Source organism: Marmota flaviventris, chromosome X (assembly GCF_047511675.1).
Source record: "Marmota flaviventris isolate mMarFla1 chromosome X, mMarFla1.hap1, whole genome shotgun sequence".
Classification (NCBI taxonomy): Eukaryota; Metazoa; Chordata; class Mammalia; order Rodentia; family Sciuridae; genus Marmota; species Marmota flaviventris.
The window spans coordinates 85,434,323-85,440,094 of record NC_092518.1 but is presented as its reverse complement, the minus strand read 5'-3'; the positions used below and the strand labels follow the sequence as shown (position 1 = coordinate 85,440,094).

The 5,772-nt window shown below is 35.0% G+C and overlaps 1 pseudogene; it reads left to right on the top strand.

Moving 5' to 3' along the window:
- The first annotated feature begins 3,922 nt into the window (after positions 1-3,922).
- Positions 3,923-4,863, top strand: LOC114091571 (proton-coupled zinc antiporter SLC30A9, mitochondrial pseudogene; annotated as a pseudogene).
- Positions 4,864-5,772: the final 909 nt, after the last annotated feature.

Here is a 5,772-nt window from a genome sequence, read left to right as displayed (position 1 = left end):
TTTAAAGTCTGTGCTTTCTACTTTCAGTTGCATTTTTTTGGTCAAATATCATGCAAGTTACATGATTTATTTCTGGGCTCTTTTACTATCCCATTGATCTATGCACTTATTCTTTCTCCAGTACTGCATGTTTTTGATGACTGTAGATATCTAGTAAGTTCTGAATCACATAGTGTAAGTCCTCTATTTTTTTTCTCTTTTAATATTTTATTTGTTTTTCTGGAACTTTTGCATTTCAATAAATGCTTTAGAATCAGCTTGTTTATATAGATAAAATAACGGGTTGGGATTTATTAACTGATAGATTTTGTTTCCATTTGATTATTAAAATGTTGTATTCTTGGTCACCCACACATTATAATTATCAAGAAATGGATAGATTGAGAAGATATTAGTTGAGAAAGAAAGGAAGTTATCCTTTCAAGCACATATGAATGGTGGTAGTGTCTATAATCACTGGTCATTTGTGCTTCCATTCCATTCAATCACGATTTGAATGGTACCCATTATACAAATATTGATAAATTGTAGCAGAAGTGATAATATTTCATAAAAATTTTTTGTGAAGATAATATACTTTGGTATCTATGTGTGTTTTAAAATGTTACTATGAAACTATAATTGAAATTTACATTTTTGAGGGCAAAAATAAATATCCTACATTGATACTACTTGAATTTGCAAAAATAATCAGAAAATGTATCAAGATACAATTTGTTTTATGTAGAAGTTCTTTTATCCAGATAGTTGTGTAGTTGTGCTTTCTTATGCCATAGTGGGTAGCCCTGGATTTCTTCCCCATATTTAATAAGATTCCACATTATATTTAAAAAAATATGTAGAAAAATATAAATATATATTTCAGTATATTTTACTATAATATCTATTTGTTACCATTTTGGTTATGTTTGTTGGTAGATAACTTTATTTTGTTTTTACTGTTTGTTTGAGTATATTCCACCCTTTTGAAGTTTTGACAGTACCTGGAAATATCATTTTGTTGTTTCCATTTCCCACTTGCCATTAGAATTTTCAACAAAGGGGGTTTGATTCATTAAATCATTATCTATTATGAATAAAACAAATGATTGTATTTTAAATACAACTGGTTGATTTCACACTTTATTTCTGATAAAACTAGTTGCTTCTACATCATGGAAATTTAGTTGTTAACATGCAGATTAAAATCTTGTTGCAACTTATAAAATATTTGTTAACAGCAGAAAGAAAACAATTATGAACCATTATTTACACATATGCATCTGATGCTAGGAAAAGTATATGCCAGAGCTACATTTTATTTCTTTTTGAGTTTATCCCACAGACATGTAATTGCTCAATCATAAGCATTTTTGATTTGTCAAATATTGCCATAATAACTTCCAAAATATTCACAACCCTTTAAATTTTCACTGACTAAAAATGAGAGTTTATATAAGTTCTCCAAATAACAACTAATATTTGAAGTAATCTTACTTTATAATTTTTCCCTCTAAAGTTTTAAAGTTTTGTGTCATGGTTCCTTTAATTTTTCTGAATATTACTGAGGTTTATCATATTTTTCTATAATTACTGGTCATTTGTGCTTACTTTCCATTCTCTCGATATGAACAAATTTAGGTACTATATTGTGTACCTATTGATCAATCAGTGGATGGTTCTTTCATAGTTTGAAAAGTTTGTACGTTAATTTTATATTGTATTTTCTATAATTTTATGGCTTATTTGCAAAGAGTGCTTTGAATGTTCTAAGTATTATTGTTTCTAAGTCATGAGTGTTGAAAATAACTTATGCCAGTCTTTTAAATATATTCATTTTTATGAATAAAAATGGTATTTTCATTTCTAAATAGCACTCCAGGTGATTCCAGTGTGGATGAACTCTGACAAAAATGGATAATTATTGATATGAAGTTATTTTCAATTACCCATATCTTTTTAAAAAAAACCTGTAATACAATTGCATCATATCTGTTGTCTAAAGACATGTAACTATTTTAAGACTAACTGTCCCACTATCATTGTCATTATTTTAAATTACATTACTATCAATGGGTCCTTTGAAAATTTTATAGCCTATTGCTACAAACTAGATAAACTATAGCTCCCTAAGTTTTATCAAGCTACATGATTTTCAGATTATTTTTTATTTAATTTTATTTGATTCCATTTCTTTCTTCACACCATAGTTTTATTAAAAGACTGAGAGGTAAAATGCCCATTTTCATATGTGATTTCTTTATCCTTTTTTTGTACCAGGAATTGAACCCAGGTATGCTTAACCACTGAGCCACATACCAACCCTCTTTTATTTTATTTTATATTTTAGAGACAGGGTCTCACTAAGTTGCTTAGGGCCTTGTTAACTTGTTAAGGTTGGCTTTGAACTCCTGATCCCCCTGCCTCAACCTCCTGAGGTGCTGGGATTACAGGCATTTACCAAGGTACTCGGCTCATATGTAATCATTTTAAAAACTAATTTTTGTTTTCATAATAGGAGCTTTTATTTTTTTTTTAATTTTTAACTTTATAAACATAATTTATATGAAGGAAATACAATAAATACATGAAGAAAAAGAATTATTGATGGCTGGGGATGTGGCTCAAGCGGTAGCATGCTCGCCTGGCATGCGTGCGGCCCGGGTTCGATCCTCAGCACCACATACAAACAAAGATGTTGTGTCCGCCGAAAACTGAAAAATAAATATTAAAAATCTCTCTCTCTCTCTCTCTCTCTCTCTCTCTCTCTCTCTCTCTCTCTCTCTTTAAAAAAAAGAATTATTGAGCATCCATTCCTCAACTATTTTTTATTATGTTTATTATCTAAAATTAAAGTATAAAGTCTCTTTTGCTCTCCATGAAGGTCAGTCCCCATAATTAATCACTTCTACATCACATGTGTTTAAGCAATACCTTCAAACTATACTTTGTATCTAAAAAACTCAATTTGAACTTTGGAAGGGCATTCCAATTCTATCAACTTCTGTTTGTATTTATTTAATTCTAAGTGGTAAGTTTAGTAGATGTGTTTATTCCTCTGTACTTATTTTGGTAATATTTATGCACAACCAATATTTACTTGTGAAACTTAGCTCAAGTCCTACCTAAATCTTTTTCAAGTTACAGGAAGGAGAAACTTTCAGTACCAAATATTCAAGACTAATGTCTCTAACAGTCAAACTTTAGCACCTTTCTCTCTTTCTTTCTTTCTGTCTTTCTTTTTCCCTCCCTCCCTTCCTTCCTTCCTTCCTTCCTTCCTTCCTTCCTTCCTTCCTTCCTTCCTTCCTTCCTTCCTTCCTTCCTTCCTTCCTTCCTTCCTTCCTTCCTTCCTTCCTTCCTTCCTTCCTTCCTTCCTTCCTTCCTTCCTTCCTTCCTTCCTTCCTTCCTTCCTTCCTTCCTTCCTTCCTTCCTTCCTTCCTTCCTTCCTTCCTTCTTTCTTTCTTTTCTCCCAGGATTAAACTCAGAGGCACTCAACTCCTGAGCCGCATCTCCAGGCTTATTTTGTATTTTATTTAGAGAAAGGGTCTCACTGAGTTGCTTAGTACCTCTCTTTTGCTGAGGCTGGCTTTGAACTCAAGATCCTCCTGTCTCAGCCTCCCTAGCCACTGGGATTATAAACATGTGCCACCATGCCTGGCTAGCCTGTATATTTCTTAGGGTGAGCATTGTTAACAGCAGTAGCTGCCACCTGGGAACCCCACAAAAGAGAGTCATTGGTTAATAAAAAAATAAAACCAGTTTTTTACAAGACAGGTAATTTCTGTCTGGTGTCCAGTCTAAGGAGTCAATTGGTGCTAACAGAGTTACAGAGGCGGAAGGTGGTGTATGAGTGGAAGATTCAACACAACCAGGATTTTACTAGGCTTGGTTGCTACCATTGCAGCTGAGAGACAGAACAGGACTTCCCAGTGCCCATTTCATCATGCTGCAGAAGAGTGGCCTGTGGCTCCAGCAACTACAAGGGATGGCAGTGACATTTGGAAACTTTGCATACATGGCTCCATTTATTCACTCATGTATTTGTATGTTGAGTCAAGTAAAGTTGTACTCCACAAATCTTCAGAAGGAAGGACAGGGATCAAACTCTAAGAGTGAAAAAAGTACAATCATTTGATGGAACAAAAGAAAATATATGCACAGAACTCAAAGCTCTAGTTAAACAAGAACCTCTCCAAATAAGATTTGTCAAAACAGTCCTTCAGAAAATGGAAGATGTATCATCACACAATCAGCACAATTGCATAATTATAATAAAAACAATGAATAATTTTCACCTTAAATCTAATAATCTAGAGAAACTCTTAAACATCAAGTGGCAAAATCCCCTCGAAAGTATTGAGTTCTTTCCTATATACTTAAGATCAATTATGGAGGCAAAATATTTGGAAGTTTGAGGAATCTCAATCTCTTGCCAGAGAGAAGAAACCACATAAGGAAGCATAAATAGAATAGAAAGAATGGCTGTTTAGAGGCCAAAAATTATTAAGAGAATATAGAGATTTCTTGGAAAACACCAGGTTATGCTCCAGAAAGCCATTAGTGTTCTTTAAGAGACCAGTAGAAATGGTTGCCATTTGCATCAATGGTTCAAACTGATTCTTTAAATTTCTTCTCTGGACTTATACTGCTCAGCATGTTTGTTCTTAGAAGCTACAAACTCATATCTGATACTTTTAACTGGTGTTTACTAAAATTGTGCATCAATAATTCTGTCCAAACATAAGATCCTTATCATTCATAAGAGATTTTCAAATATGTGCTATATTTCTTCACTAATTAGTAATGTTGTTATTTCCATTATTGATGTAGGACTCTTGGTACCATAGAGTTATGGGATTGCTTCATTCTTTTTTTTTTTTTTGATTGAGAGAGAGATAGAGAATTTTAATATTTATTTATGAGGACAAGCATGCCAGGCGAGCGCGCTACCACTTGAACCACATCTCCAGCCCAAGATTGCTTCATTCTTAACCAATGGCATCCCTTCTATGAGCATTTTTTCATCAGATTTTCAAGGCTATGACTAAAATAGCTGACAGACAACTTAGAAGAGGGAAAGTTTATTTAGGCATCATGGTTTCAAGAGGTCTCAGTCCGTAGTTGGCCCCATCTGCCACAGTCTGGCTGGGCACAAATGCCGCAGTCTGGCTGGGCACACAATCACGAGCCACCACACAGCTTGTAGATTCAAACAGCAACTCTTTATTCCCGAACTCACACCAGCCGTCTACAATCACGTTCTGGGGAAATCCACGTTCTCTGCCCAAATCCACGTTCTCTCCCAAATCCACCTTCTCTGGGCTTCTATCTCCAAAATCTACTGTCTGAATCCCGTGAGAACTCAAGGGGAACTCAGGCAGCAGGATACGCCCTATTCCCAGGAGGAATAATCTTAAACCTTAAACCTGGAACCTAAACTGGGAACGCCCTAAACACGATTTATCTTAAAACCGGGAACACCCTAATCTGCCTTGGTCCTTGAGCAAGGTCACCTACATTCAATGTCGCTGCAACATGTCAGCAACATGGGGTACGCTGGCAAGGAAATTGTCATACCTACTTGGCTAATGGCTCCCAGCACCCATCCATTCCTGTGGGTTCAGGATGAAGCAGGACATCAGAGTTGAAGGGTATGACCCAAGAAAACAACTCACCTCATGGTAGCTAGGAAGCAGAGATAAAATGGGGGAGGGAGATTCAGGGAAGATGAACCCTTCCAGGGTATGCATGAGTGATACATCTCCTCCAGCTATGTCCCACCTATATAAAGTT